Source organism: Spinacia oleracea, chromosome 6 (assembly GCF_020520425.1).
Source record: "Spinacia oleracea cultivar Varoflay chromosome 6, BTI_SOV_V1, whole genome shotgun sequence".
Taxonomy (NCBI): domain Eukaryota; kingdom Viridiplantae; phylum Streptophyta; class Magnoliopsida; order Caryophyllales; family Amaranthaceae; genus Spinacia; species Spinacia oleracea.
The window spans coordinates 37,892,059-37,906,732 of record NC_079492.1 but is presented as its reverse complement, the minus strand read 5'-3'; positions in this window follow the sequence as shown (position 1 = coordinate 37,906,732).

Here is a 14,674-nt window from a genome sequence, read left to right as displayed (position 1 = left end):
GAAAAACTGACAAAACCCGGTTATCGTGACATAAAGGGAGTGCAATTATGTTTGACCACGACGGCCATAGGTTCCCTTGTGATCCCTGGTGTGGGGATCTCTCAATGTACACCCGCAAGGTAGAGATTGAGGGTTCGGGGGACTGTAACTACCGAGAGGAGTACTCGCTCTTCGATAACTCCAGAGGCAAGATATCCTTACTAGCTTAGCATAAATAATTGAAGGGACATGCGTTAACTATTAAACTAATCTGAATTAATTTTAACAATATGCAACACATAGTACTAGATCGATCGTGATTATCTTGTTTAGATTGATTTAAGGGATCTAGCATGATAGTTCAATTTCCCAAGATATTATCTTTGTTAGGCGTGATAGAACAATCAGATTTAATAGTTTAACAGTTTTATAAAAGGGCGAGGAAAGCGATTAAATCATGCGAAGGGACACATTACGACGCACCCTTGAGAGGTGCGTCACGGTTCCCAGAAAACTAACCACTTTGGCTTTGCTATTTCTCCTTTTATTTAACGAATCTCAAGTTTCCAGGCTTAATTCTTCAGCTACAAGGGACAGGATACGTTCTGTTCGATTTTTGGATCGATTGCGACAGAACACGGGATCAATTTCGCAGCGTGAGGCTTAGGCTTAGGGGTTGGAGTCAATACTCAGAATATGAATTGTGTGTTTTCACGTCGAATTTGGGGCTGTATTTATAGGGAAGAGTTCGTGGAAAGATAGAATTTTAGAGCTCTAATCCAAGAAGAATTAGGAGAGAACACGTACCCAGGTAATGTCAGCGCCCAGGGCTGGGCGTTAAAGATTTCGGCGCCCAGCTCTGGGCGCTAAAAATGGGATCCAGGCAATTTCAGCGCCCAGGGCTGGGCGTTGAAAATGATGTTTGGGTCGAGTTCTTTGTCAGATTTGGACTCTTAGAATCCGGAGTGTTTGAGACTTATCCGAGTCTTTTAGTGCGTATTAACTTTATGACGGAATGCGTCTGGGCCCGTTACAAACTCTAGGTTCGTTAGGATTTTAATCAATACGTAACTCTTATTTTCGAATTATAATAGGAATAGGATTCCTCTTGCAAATTCTATCTCTTTTAGGATTTATGTTGGAGTGCAACACCTAATTCTGACAGGTTTCTATCTTTTATGACTTGCCACTTTTAACAACTACCTATTATGGCAGTTACTATTTTTAGCAGGTTTCTATAAATAGCAGGTTCAGACGAAATGAAAAGAGTGATCGAGATTCGTTATTTTATAGGTGATGCGTTGCCAAGTGGAGATTTATGTTCTCATCATCGAACCTTCCCTTTCGGGAATGGGGACAAAAGTAGGTGTCTACACTAACTAGGAAGATACCCTTTCCCACAAGTGAGACTTTGTCAACCCCCATTATACTTATATTGTTATATCGTCATATATATTTCCTTCGTTCCGAAATACTCGTACCGTTTTAACTGAACACGCTTGTCAATGCACAACTTTGACCACCAATATCTTTAAATACGTATTATAAAAACTTATAAAATATTAATATTTTGATAAATATATTACGATGAAGCCAACAATATACTTCCTCCGATTTATTTTAGTTTCAACACTTTGTTTTTCACGCTTGCCAATGCATATCTTAAATAATTAATATATTTAATTACGGTAAGTAAAAATTATAAAAAATTGATTTTTGAAAAATATACATCAAGACTAATCTAAAAGATCCTACATGAATATGTTTTTCCTAAAATATAGATTATCAAAAATAAACAAAATAGATTATGTGAACAGCGCAAAAAACAAAGTGTTGCAACTATTTTGAATCAGAAGAAATATTATATTTTAGCATTTGTTTTCATATACTAAAAATAAAATAGGGTCAAAGTGAATTGCATGAATAGTGCAAAAGTAAAAAAGGTGCGAGTATTCCGGAACGCTGGGACTACTTGTATAGTTATACGTGAGTATGTGGCTATAATGTAACAGGTTCGACCCATGTACAGATGATAACCCGGACTTGAGGGTGCAAAAGGTCCCTATATGGCTACACCTTCACCTACGTCTATATGTGAGGTGTATCTAGACCTTAAAAAACTGATACGGACAGCGAGTGTGAGGGGGTCGAAAAAGCACGAGGCTAATGCGTGACCTCGTCCCTCGTGGGTGTGACGCTTCTTTTTGTCAAATCAAGTGTAATTGGATTTCCTGTGAGTTTACACCCAATTGACTAGTAATATAGGAGTCGCCATTCAGTTTTTAACGACAATGAGAAAAACTGACAAAACCCGGTTATCGTGACATAAAGGGAGTGCAATTATGTTTGACCACGACGGCCGTAGGTTCCCTTGTGATCCCTGGTGGTGGGGATCGCTCAACGTACACCCGCAGGGTAGAGATTGAGGGTTCGGGGGACTGTCACTACCGAGAGGAGTACTCGCTCTTCGATAACTCCAGAGGCAGGATATCCTTACTAGCTCAGCATAAATAATTGAAGGGACATGCGTTAACTATTAAACTAATCTGAGTTGATTTTAATAATATGCAACATATAGTACTAGATCGAACGCGATTATCTGATTTAGATTGTTTTAAGGGACCTAGCATGATAATCCAATTTCCCAAAATATCATATTTATTAAGCGTGATCGAACAATCAGATTTTAGTTAGTTTAACAGTTCATAAAAGGGCGAGGAAAGCAATTAAACCATGGAAAAGGGACACATTACGACGCACCCTTGAGAGGTGCGTCACGGTTCTCAGAAAACTAACCACTTTGACTTTGCTATTTCTCCTTTTATTTAACGAATCTCAAACTATGGGACAGGATACGTTCTGTTCGATTTATGGATCGATTGCGACAGAACGCATGATCAGTTTTGCAGCGCGAGGCTTAGGCTTAGGGGTTTAGAGTCAATACTCATAATATAATTGTATGTTGTTGTCGTTGTTGTTGTTCTTTTCACGTCGAACTTAAGGGTCTATATATAGGAAAGAGTTTGTGGAAAGATAGAATTCCAGAACTCTAATCCACCAGGAATTAGGAAAAAACACGTACCAGGTATTTTCAGCGCCCAGGCCTGGGCGCCGAAGATTTCGGCGCCCAAAGCCAGGCGTTGAAAATAGGGTCTGGGCTGTTTTCCTTAGTCAGATTCGGATTCCTAAAATCCGGAGTATTTGAGATTTAATTGAGTCCTTTAGTGCGTATTAACCTTGTGACGGGATGCGTCTGGGCCCGTTACGAACTCTAGGCTCGTTAGGATTTTAATTAATACGTGACTCTTACTTTCGAATCATATTAGGAATAGGATTCTCTCGCAATTTCTATCTCATTTAGGATTTATGTTGGAGTGCAACACCTAATTCTGTCAGGTTTCTATCTTTTATGACTTGCCAATTTTAACAACTACCTATTACGGCAATTACTATTTTTAGCAGGTTTCCATAAATAGCAGAAGTCGGGTGAAATGAAAAGGGGATTTGAGATTCATTATTTTATAGGAGATGTGTTGTCAAGTGGAGATTTATGTTTTCATCATCGAACCTTTCCCTTTCGGGAATGGGGACAAAAGTAGGTGTCTACAGTTAGCCCCCACTTTGACTGAGTCTCGGGATGAGACGATGGTCAAAGTACTGGACGGAGTGCGCCACACAAGCCATGGTGTATGTGACATGTTTTGCGAGGGTCTCACGAGCCCCCGAGTGATAACATTTGACTTAAGGGTCATCACTTGAAATGTCGACATATCCCTCACGTGTCATTGGGATTTGTCAATGGATAGTATAGAATACTCCCTCACTTTGTCATTGGAAGTATCTAAAGAGGCGTAGAAACTCCCTCACTTTGTCATTGGGAGTAGCTACAGATGTTTTCGAAATCAAAGCTATAAAGTGTAATTGGGCCTGGCCAAGCCCAACCACGAGGTAAAAATATTTTTTTTAAAGATTCTCATTTTCAAGGCTAGTTAAACGAGAAAACCCCCTTGTTTTTATGGGACGTAAAACGAAGGAAAATCCAGCACATCGTTCTTTTTTGAAAAAACGGAAAACCAATCCTTTAATTTTTGGAAAAAAAGGGAAAACCAATTTCATCGTTCTTTTTTGGAAAAACGAAAAACCGATCCTTTAATTTTTGGAAAAAGGGAAAACCGATCCTTTAATTTTTGGAAAAAGGGAAAACCGATCCTTTAATTTTTGGAAAAAGGGAAAACTGATCCTTTAATTTTTTGAAAAAGGGAAAACCGAGAAAGGTTATCGCTGCAGCGACTAAGGACCTGCGCGGTTAGTGACGCAGACCCCGCCGGCTAAAGATGGCGAGCCTGTCCGCTAAGGGTGGACACCCCGTCCGATAGAAGTGGACGAATCTGTTTTGAAGTTTGTTTGCTTTTTTTTTTAAAATAAGGACCTACGCGGCTTGTGACGTAGACCCCGCCGGCTAAAGATGGCGAACCTGTCCGCTAAGGGTGGACACCCTGTCCGATAGAAGTGGACGAATCTATTTTGAAATTTGTTTGCGCTTTTTGAAAATAAGGACCTACGTGGTTTGTGACGTAGACCCCGCCGGCTGAAGATGGCGAGCCTATTTTGAAGACTTTATTTTTCGAAAACTGAGGACCTGCGCGGCTAGTGACACAGACCCCGCCCGCTGAAGGTGGGCGAGCCTTGTCCGCTAAGGGTGGACGCCCCGCTCGCTGGAGGTGAACGAACCTGAATTCGTCTTTTTGATTTGGGATTCGCGTGCCGCGGTCTTGCCTGATTGAGGTGGACAAGTCCCTATTTCATTGTTTTCTTGTGATTTCTCTTGAGAATTTCTTTTCATTCATTCTTGCAGGAGCGAATTCATTCGAGGGATGCTCGGATTTAGTTGCAACCTGAATGTGGGTTGACAACGTGCTTAGACGGACCATTGTCTTGTGGTCATCTTCTTTCATGGTTTTGAGCTAGTCTTTATGGCTCAATTTTGCCATTACCTGGGTCCTTGATTAGGGGAGTATGTATAAGTATCAACAGCGACCTTTGTCTTGAGGTCGTAATCCGGTTTTATCTTTTGAGGTTATCCAAACACGGGACTTCGTACAATGTAGTCTGGGAATACCGTTTTAACTTTGCACACTTTCTTTTGAAATATATATTTTCTTTCGAGCCCCCAAGCACTCGTGCTTGACGGTCATTTTTTATCAAAGAGGTTCCTACGCATTTTGTAATGTCTTTGATCGTGTTTGGGATCGTGCTCGTAAGTGCGAGCGATCTTTGTAGTGGTGTGCTACTTTGACAAAGTCGTGAGGTGCGACTTTCGGCAATTTTCAAGTCGAATGAGTATGGCAGGGCCCACTAGAAGTTAGGGCCTTTTTTGAGCCTGGGTACATTTTCGGCGCCCAGGCCTGGGCGTTGAAATAATTCACGCCCAGGTGGGGCGTTGAAAGTGTTGTTTGGGCTGGCCTTTTGATGACACAGTTGGCCTTTTGTTCATTCGTTTATTTCACTTGGAAGTTCTATGTATTCTCTTTTCTTTTTTTTTTTTTCTTTTTTTTAGAACGTGATGATTTTCTTGAGAAGCCGTAGTCGATTGGTGGACTACGGTGCTTGTCGCTTTGGGGCGATTATTTTAAGGAAATGTTGCTTTTAAGGCGTACAGTTATTGTGATAGTTGGGCGAGTCTATATGGCCCGAGGAACATACCTTGAGGCGTAAGACTTTGACCGCTCTTGTTGTTGTATATTTTTCCTTTTGAACGCGTTCGTGAATGTTCGATACTTAGAATGATGATATGTATGTGCGAACGAGCGTTCATAGAATGGCCGTTGCGTAAGGTCCATTAATCAGTTTGCTTGAACCATTTTTTTTGAGCAATGACTGATTTTGAATAGTTTCTTAGAAGCTTGATAGGGTTCAGGCCCATTCATGAAGTGGGCTCAAACATCGTACCCTTTCGATTGTTCAAACATTTGCTTCGAGATTTTTTTTATTTTGCTATGGTTGTTTCGTAGCTTGGAGCCCCCAAGTATGCATGTTGGGATGCTTCCTTGGCGTACGATTTTTGTAGGTTCTTTCGAGAAAGATGCCTTGGGGTTCCGCTCGTGTAGGTGCGAGCTATCCCTTTCATGGTAGGTAATATTTTGCTACCTTTAATCCTTAATGTAGAAGTAGTGTGGCTTGCATTTTGAATTTGGGCGATAAGTAGTTTTTTGCCTCTTTTACACATGCTCTTGGTCGTGCCTACATTAGTGCAATATGCCTTACTCTCCTTTTTTAGACTTGTACCATGGGATGGTTGAACTTATGGTGCGACGAAGGCTTGTGTGGCCTAACCGCATGTATTAGAACATTTCTCCAGGTGTTGAGATATAACATTTTTTTTTTTGCATTGGAGTATTTCGTCATGCCTCGTTCAGGTGTCCGAACAAGTGTAGCACTTTCTGCGTGGGTGTTCATGGCTTATTACTTCGTTCGATGCGAGGATTCATAGATGTTTCTTTCTTATTTTTATATCTGGGCAAAACTTGGCTAGCAGAAATATTCAGCGCCCAGGCTGGGGCGTTAAAGATATCGGCGCCCAGCTCTGGGCGTTGAAAATGATTTCTGGGTATATTTTGACGGTTCTTATCCTTGATTTTTTCTTTCGCTTTTGCTTTGGAACGAGGTAGACTGTGTAACGGGCGCTTGTAGGGCGAGCGTTACGTGCAGTAGTTTGATCGGAGTTTTGGTGACTCGCGATTTTCAGTTACCCTTGTTAGTGGGGTGACTTTATATATTCTAAGTAGTGCTTAGAATTTGGGAGGGGTTGTAGCCATTCTAAGGTCCGTTTCACACGATTAAAGCTTATGATTGTGCCCCTATGATGTATGTACAGCATTAGCGTCGAGAATTTGCGATAAAATCGTCATTTCGGGCATTTTTAGAGTGTTTTTCTCAAGCCCCCAATTGTAGCTACGGGATTGGCTTGGTGCTATAATGCTTGGCATACGTTTTTATGCATTCATGGTGACACGGATCATGAATAGTTTGAACAAGACTTGTTTGGTGCGAGGTACGTTCGAGTAGTGATTTTGCTACTTCTCTTGTAAATGTCGTATTATGCGACATCGACGTGGTCAAGGTATTCACATGTTGAAGTGTGCCTTGACCAAAAGCTAGGTGCCCTTCTTTACCCATAATCATATTTAGAAATCTTTTGACTCACTTGCAACATTGAGATAAACGCATACTTAGCTTAAACCAACGACACTTTATTATGTTCGAAAAGGTCTTTGAAAATTATTTGAAAATTATTTAAAATCCGAATCCTACTGTGTACAATCCGAGGTGTCCTAAGTAGGTTGACTTATAGAAGGGTTCGTACAGGATTACATGAGTGAATCAAAATACTGTTACGATTTTTGGAATGCTGTCTAAGGATTTGCTGGAAGCCAGGGTGCAGGCGTCAAGATATACTTGTGCCCGTTCGGCATATGCTTTAGGCTTTTAGGGCCGTCTTTTCCAGAATTGCGGGAATATAAACCGTTTTCAAATTGACTTAGATTTACTTGGCGTATTTCTGTACAAAAGGTCAAGGTATACTTAGTTCTCTCCCTAGCTCTTCCATTTCAATTTTTTAAGCCCCCAGTTGCTATTATGTCTTCCCATTAATGATGCTTTCAGATTTCGATTTTAGATGTCCGTGTCATATGTCTGAGTAGGGTGAGCCTTGGTTAAGTGCCTAGGAGTGTGAGTGCTCCTTCTGACAAGGGTACGTGCCCTTATTATTTTTCGATGTGTGCTCATTTTGGCATCTTGATGACTTGGATTCTTCTTCGTGCTTTCAATTTTTCTTCCGACTTGGATTGCAAGTAATTAAATTTCAATAAGAGACCTCTATTTTTATTCTTGTTTTTCTATAGGCTTTAATATTGGTTGGACCGAATCATGGATTGCCTACGTATCCGCCTTAAATAGATTTAATTTGGAATCAGGTCTTGCGTAGTTCTTAGCCTAAAAAATGGTTTCTTAGAATGCCGATTTTAAACAAGTACGTTCTGAGGTGGAAACATATTATTTGAAACGGTAGAATAAGTGAAGTTTATTATTATTTCAATCTACTGCTTTGCCGTAAGCCAAAAATTTGTTTTATATATTTTTTGAGTACATGTATTTTTTGGTGGTACGTATATCTGAATACGTGCTGTACCCCTCCAAGTGTTCGTTATTTTTCCGTGCATGTGCGGATAAAATGACGAGCACTTCTGGACAAATTTTAGCAAGCAGAGAGATTCAGCGCCCAGGCTGGGGCGCTAAAGATTTCGGCGCCCAGCTGTGGGCGTTGAAAATTATTTCTGGGCGGATTTTTTGGTGCGCTAAATGCTTCTTTTCCTTTTAGACCAACTTTAGAGGCGCTTTTGCAAAGTTTGCTTTTTTATTATTTATTATTTTTTTGTATTTTTCATTTGTTTTCTTTTTTATTCGTGACTTAAGACGGTTTGAAAGATGGGTTGAATGAGATAGGATAATTTGTATAGGTAAGCACGAGGATTATATCTGCTAGGACTCACAATTTGCAGCCTCAAGCTAGTGTCATGAGTTTACATCAATCAAGGCCAATGAGTAGCATAGGGACGGCTCAAGGGTATATCAACAAGACGTATCCAAACCAGTTATATGGTCATTATGCTAATGGTGGTGTAAGAGCAGGTTTGGACTTTGGAAATGATGGGCATGACGCACGTGTCAATGGCCGTGCGGGGTTTGCGGTTGATAACAAGTTCAAAAACAAGAGTTGAGGTAATGGTTTCTTGGGTTATGGCAATGAGAACATGGAGGGGTTAAATGAGCTGCACAGGGACCCCAGAGCGAAGGCGTCTAAGAGCATAAGGATTGGAAAGGGTAGACATCGTAGAATTTTATGATTTGGATTGGTTGACTCAATTCTTTTCCTTCGTTTACTTGGGTAGATTTCGCACTTTGGGAGGTACGGGCTAAGTATTTCATGGCACTTTTCGCTCTCCCTTTTCTTTTTCTCTTTTTTTCTTTTTGCTTGGGATTTCTCCCCAACATAAATCCTTCAATCAATTTTTTTGGTTTGGGCTAAAAGGTAGATGGTTGTGGTCTTTGAGTCACGAGGCGAGACTGAGTGAGCCTCGTTTGGTAGGCCTATAGTGGACCTTTAATTTTAGTAGGCCTAGGGTGGACCTTTAATTTTGTCTTACTTTGCAAGCGTATTTAGTCGTTTCTTAAAATGTGCAAATAGCGTAGATTCAAAATGTTGTTTTTACCTTATTGAAATTTAACGAAAGAATTACATCGAAAATAATTTTTTTGTTTCTTGTCAGACTCCAGTTTTTGGGATTTAATTGGGAGTTGTGATTTGGACTCGAACTTTCATTAATCTTTATGATTATAACCCGTGTATGAATACAAGGAAGTGGCCTAGACTCAAAATAATGACGTGGTGTAAGCCCATAATACTTGACCAAGCAATTCTCAGACTTAGGCTAATTGGACCATAACTTTCGTTGGTTGACACTTTAGATTATTAACCCTTGGGTGTTCATTTGTCATGCGCCATTTTGCTTAATGTTGGCAAGGTAGTTAGTTGGGGAGATCGAATTTTTATTTTTGCGAGACTAGAATCATTAGTGCGGCTTCCCTCTTAGCGTGTATTGCTTTGCCCCAATGGTAGCCTTACGGTATGCCGATTTGGGTATTTTCATGGTTGGTCATGTTGCATTCATGGAAAATCTTTTAGTCTGTACTTAGTAGTATTTCAAGGAGTGAGTGACTCGAGAGGATTATGATAGTCGTGACCCAACGTGATCATAAGCCTTGAGGCCATTAATTCTTGCTAATGGTATTGACACCTTAGGTTCACTTTGGGGGTTGTGCGACTATGGGGGAATGATTTCCAGAATGTGACTGTTTCTATTTTGCAAATACTATAATATATTATTTTTATTGGTGAGAGAGAGTATTGAGACCGTAGATTCTTAGCAAGGGATGACAATTACATATGGGTGCTTATTGATTTAAATGTTAGGAAGGGAGACTCAATATGTTTTAACCTTTTTATTTGCAGAATGACACCAAGCATTAGGACCGATTCTATAGATAAGACAACTAAGACTTAGGATTTAGATTGTACTTTGGCATAGCCTAGTCTAGACTCGGATTTATTTATTTTTTTGAACATTATTTTTTCTTGAAGACTTTATTCGAAAATCATTTTTTGAATTCTTTGCCCATGTGACATTCAAAGTTTTTTTTTTAAAATTAGCATGCTCGGTTTTGGTGCCGAACATTGTCGTCATAGGAGGCCTAACAACGACACAAAGAGTTATTTTTTTTTGAGTCGCTTTTGAAATCGAGTGCTTTTCTTACACCCTCGTAGCAATTCTTTTTTACGAACGCTTTTTTGTGCTACGTATTTTCCTTTTGTGCGGGCACCGAGGCTGCTGCGCCTGACCAGAAGGCCAAGCAGCAACTTCAGCGCCCAACCTAGGGCGTGAGAAATTCTGGCGCCCAGCCAGGGGCGTTGAAAATGCATCCCTGGCTGGTTCTCGTTTTCTGTTTGCGTCTACTTTTGTTTACGCGACTTCGATTTTGCGTGCTTGCCTAATAACGTCCTTTACGCGTTGTGCAGCGTTTGTGGGATTCGTTACAGGCCATCCCGAGCGTCGCTTATTTTTGTGGCGATCGTTTGGGTTTGCGGAACACGTGTTTCGGTATAACTCTTTGGCAAATTGGTTTATGAATGTTTGGGCAATTTTTAAGTTCGTTGGTTTTTCTAGGACAGTTTGTCACACACAATCATATATTTCGCTACACATAACTAACATTCCATCATGAGGCAATAATAATATGTCATGTAGTTTATGATAGGCTTCTATTGGTAGTTATTCGCGCCTGGCTTGGTACTGCTTCTATAGCAGATCCAACACATGCCCCGGTCGAGGTAGTGTCTTCAGCAGACGAATTTCGCTCAAGAGGCCAACCCGCAAGTGCAAGCCAAGGGGGCATGCAGGCGAGAGGGACCTAATGGGCGAGCGATTGGGTTTGGGACGGGTGTACTACTAGCGAAAGTGCCGAGTGGACAACATTCGAAGCGTATGCACCCCCCGGTTGGCGATGGGTATCCTTAGTCCCAACTCCTAAGATGAAACACCAAGGGAGCCAAGATTCGTTATGCGGTTCTGTCCGTTCACATTAATATGCTGATTTTCAGGTCGTCCCAACTTGATTGGGAAATAAACGCGGGGTAGGATCGTTTCACCCTTCGGCTATTTTGATTACCTACAAGCACGAGTATTTCCTTCACTATCCCCAGTGGAGTCGCCACTGTGAGGGGGTCGAAAAAGCACGAGGCTAATGCGTGACCTCGTCCCTCGTGGGTGTGACGCTTCTTTTTGTCAAATCAAGTGTAATTGGATTTCCTGTGAGTTTACACCCAATTGACTAGTAATATAGGAGTCGCCATTCAGTTTTTAACGACAATGAGAAAAACTGACAAAACCCGGTTATCGTGACATAAAGGGAGTGCAATTATGTTTGACCACGACGGCCGTAGGTTCCCTTGTGATCCCTGGTGGTGGGGATCGCTCAACGTACACCCGCAGGGTAGAGATTGAGGGTTCGGGGGACTATAACTACCGAGAGGAGTACTCGCTCTTCGATAACTCCAGAGGCAGGATATCCTTACTAGCTCAGCATAAATAATTGAAGGGACATGCGTTAACTATTAAACTAATCTAAGTTGATTTTAATAATATGCAACATATAGTACTAGATCGAACGCGATTATCTGATTTAGATTGTTTTAAGGGACCTAGCATGATAATCCAATTTCCCAAAAATATCATATTTATTAAGCATGATCGAACAATCAGATTTTAGTTAGTTTAACAGTTCATAAAAGGGCGAGGAAAGCAATTAAACCATGGAAAAGGGACACATTACGACGCACCCTTGAGAGGTGCGTCACGGTTCTCAGAAAACTAACCACTTTGACTTTGCTATTTCTCCTTTTATTTAACGAATCTCAAACTATGGGACAGGATACGTTCTGTTCGATTTATGGATCGATTGCGACAGAACGCGTGATCAGTTTTGCAGCGTGAGGCTTAGGCTTAGGGGTTTAGAGTCAATACTCAGAATATAATTGTATGTTGTTGTCGTTGTTGTTGTTCTTTTCACGTCGAACTTAAGGGTCTATTTATAGGAAAGAGTTCGTGGAAAGATAGAATTGCAGAACTCTAATCCACCAGGAATTAGGAAAAAACACGTACCAGGTATTTTCAGCGCCCAGGCCTGGGCGCCGAAGATTTCGTCGCCCAGAGCCAGGCGTTGAAAATAGGGTCTGGGCTGTTTTCCTTAGTCAGATTCGGATTCCTAGAATCTGGAGTATTTGAGATTTAATTGAGTCCTTTAGTGCGTATTAACCTTGTGACGGGATGCGTCTGGGCCCGTTACGAACTCTAAGCTCGTTAGGATTTTAATTAATACGTGACTCTTACTTTCGAATCATATTAGGAATAGGATTCTCTCGCAATTTCTATCTCATTTAGGATTTATATTGGAGTGCAACACCTAATTCTGACAGGTTTCTATCTTTTATGACTTGCCACTTTTAACAACTACCTATTACGGCAGTTACTATTTTTAGCAGGTTTCCATAAATAGCAGGTTTCGGGTGAAATGAAAAGGGGATTTGAGATTCATTATTTTATAGGAGATGCGTTGTCAAGTGGAGATTTATGTTTTCATCATCGAACCTTTCCCTTTCGGGAATGGGGACAAAAGTAGGTGTCTACAGCGAGGCCCAAGGCCCACAGCTGCGTGTGGCTGCGCGCATGCTTGTGGGCTTGTGCGAGATGCTGGCCGGCTTAAGGCCTTGTGCTTTGGCCGGTTGTGTTATAACCTTAGGGTTATAACACCACCTCTCCTATTATGTTTTTCCAACTTACAACTTTACGTAATTCAGTTTAACCAAAATCAAAAGAGAAACCCTAATCTCTTTTGAGCCTCCGTTCAAACTGTTCTTCCCTAAATGCTAAAATATCTTGAGTGACTTCTAAGCCATTAATCTCAAGACGGATCTGAATGTGTCGGTGAACTAAGTAGAGGAACGACATCTGGAGTTCTTGTTCGTGTTCGTGGTACGTTGAATCTAGGGAAAACACGCTACAAACGTAAGTCTGCTTGATCTGTACTTTATGCATGGTTCCTGGACAACTTTTTTCAAGCAAATTAGCTTGGCCAAGCTAATTTTTTTAGTCAAACTAATTTTTTTAAATCACTCAAATGGTTAAATAAGTAGGTAGAAACTTTTGCAAATTGCATGACTTCTATGTCTTGGCGGCCACTGTGTCGCTAACACATTTTATGTGCGGCAACACCATGTTGGCCGCAAAATTGTTTTGCGACACCGTGCATTCAAAAATTAAATAAAAAAACACCTTCTCTTTCACCGTTCACCACGAAGGAAGGTCGCATAATTTAAGCAGAGATCGCCATATTCTTCCAAGGGAATGCTGAAGAGAGGGGATGGGGGGAGGGGGGTTGATTTTTCGTTTAGAAGGTTAAAATATTATTTTTTATGATATATGTGAACGATTTTAGCTAATACAGGAGTTAAGCAAATAAATGGGGTCTAACCTTTTGAACTTTTCACCGTTTAGGACCTATACCTTTTTTTTTCACCGTTTGGGACCTCATTTCTCTTTTCCGGCCAAATTTAACTAGAGTCATTAAAAGGTTAGGTACTTGGGTTAAAAGGTTAAAGTAAATCAAAAGTTTGAGGACTAACCTTTTCGTTTTTTCACCTTTCAGGACCTGAACTTTCTTTTTTCACCTTTTGAGACCTCATTCAAGTTTTCATGTAATTCCAATTCAATTATTAAAATTTCTAACCATTAACATATAATAAGCTCAAATTAAAATAATATGTAACGTAATTCATAAACTTAGACCATATATAAATTGATTTGGGTATCAAATAATCTAATGAATAAAGAAGCAAATAATTACTTACAAGCTGATCATATTTTATACATTCGGTTATGGTGTCCAATGACAATAGAAGAGTTAAGCAATTTATATAGTAGAGTACGATATTCATACAATTATACTCAAAAGTTTACGGGGATGGTGGAACTAAAAATACACTACAGAATTTTTCGCCCGGGACCCAAGTTGTTAGGAAGATCTGCCATTGATGGTATATCCTCACAATTGTTTGTGGTTTGTTTGAAGAACATTAATAATGTCCACACAAAAACGTAAAATTAATAAAAATAGGTTATTTTTAAACGAATTTTGATTTTGATCACAAGTTAATATATCATACTAGTTCTTGATTATTTTATGAGAGTAAAGACAATTGGTTTATTGATGCTCATATTTGATGAGGTACTTAAATGATTTATGCTTAACTCGATCAAAATTAATCAGCAATCTCCGAATTAAAATTTACGACCTCAAATTTTCTATAAACATATTTAAATAAGTTGTTATTGGATTACGTAAATTAAGTTTCAACTATTAAAGGTCTTATGAATGAGTAAATATTATCTATGATGTTTGGAGAAGAGTACTATGTAGTTTTAATTGTATGATGGGGTTTGGAAAAGATGAATTATTATTATTATTATTATTATTATTATGAGAAAACACCGAAATGCTACAAGCTTAACAAGCTCCAAAGATC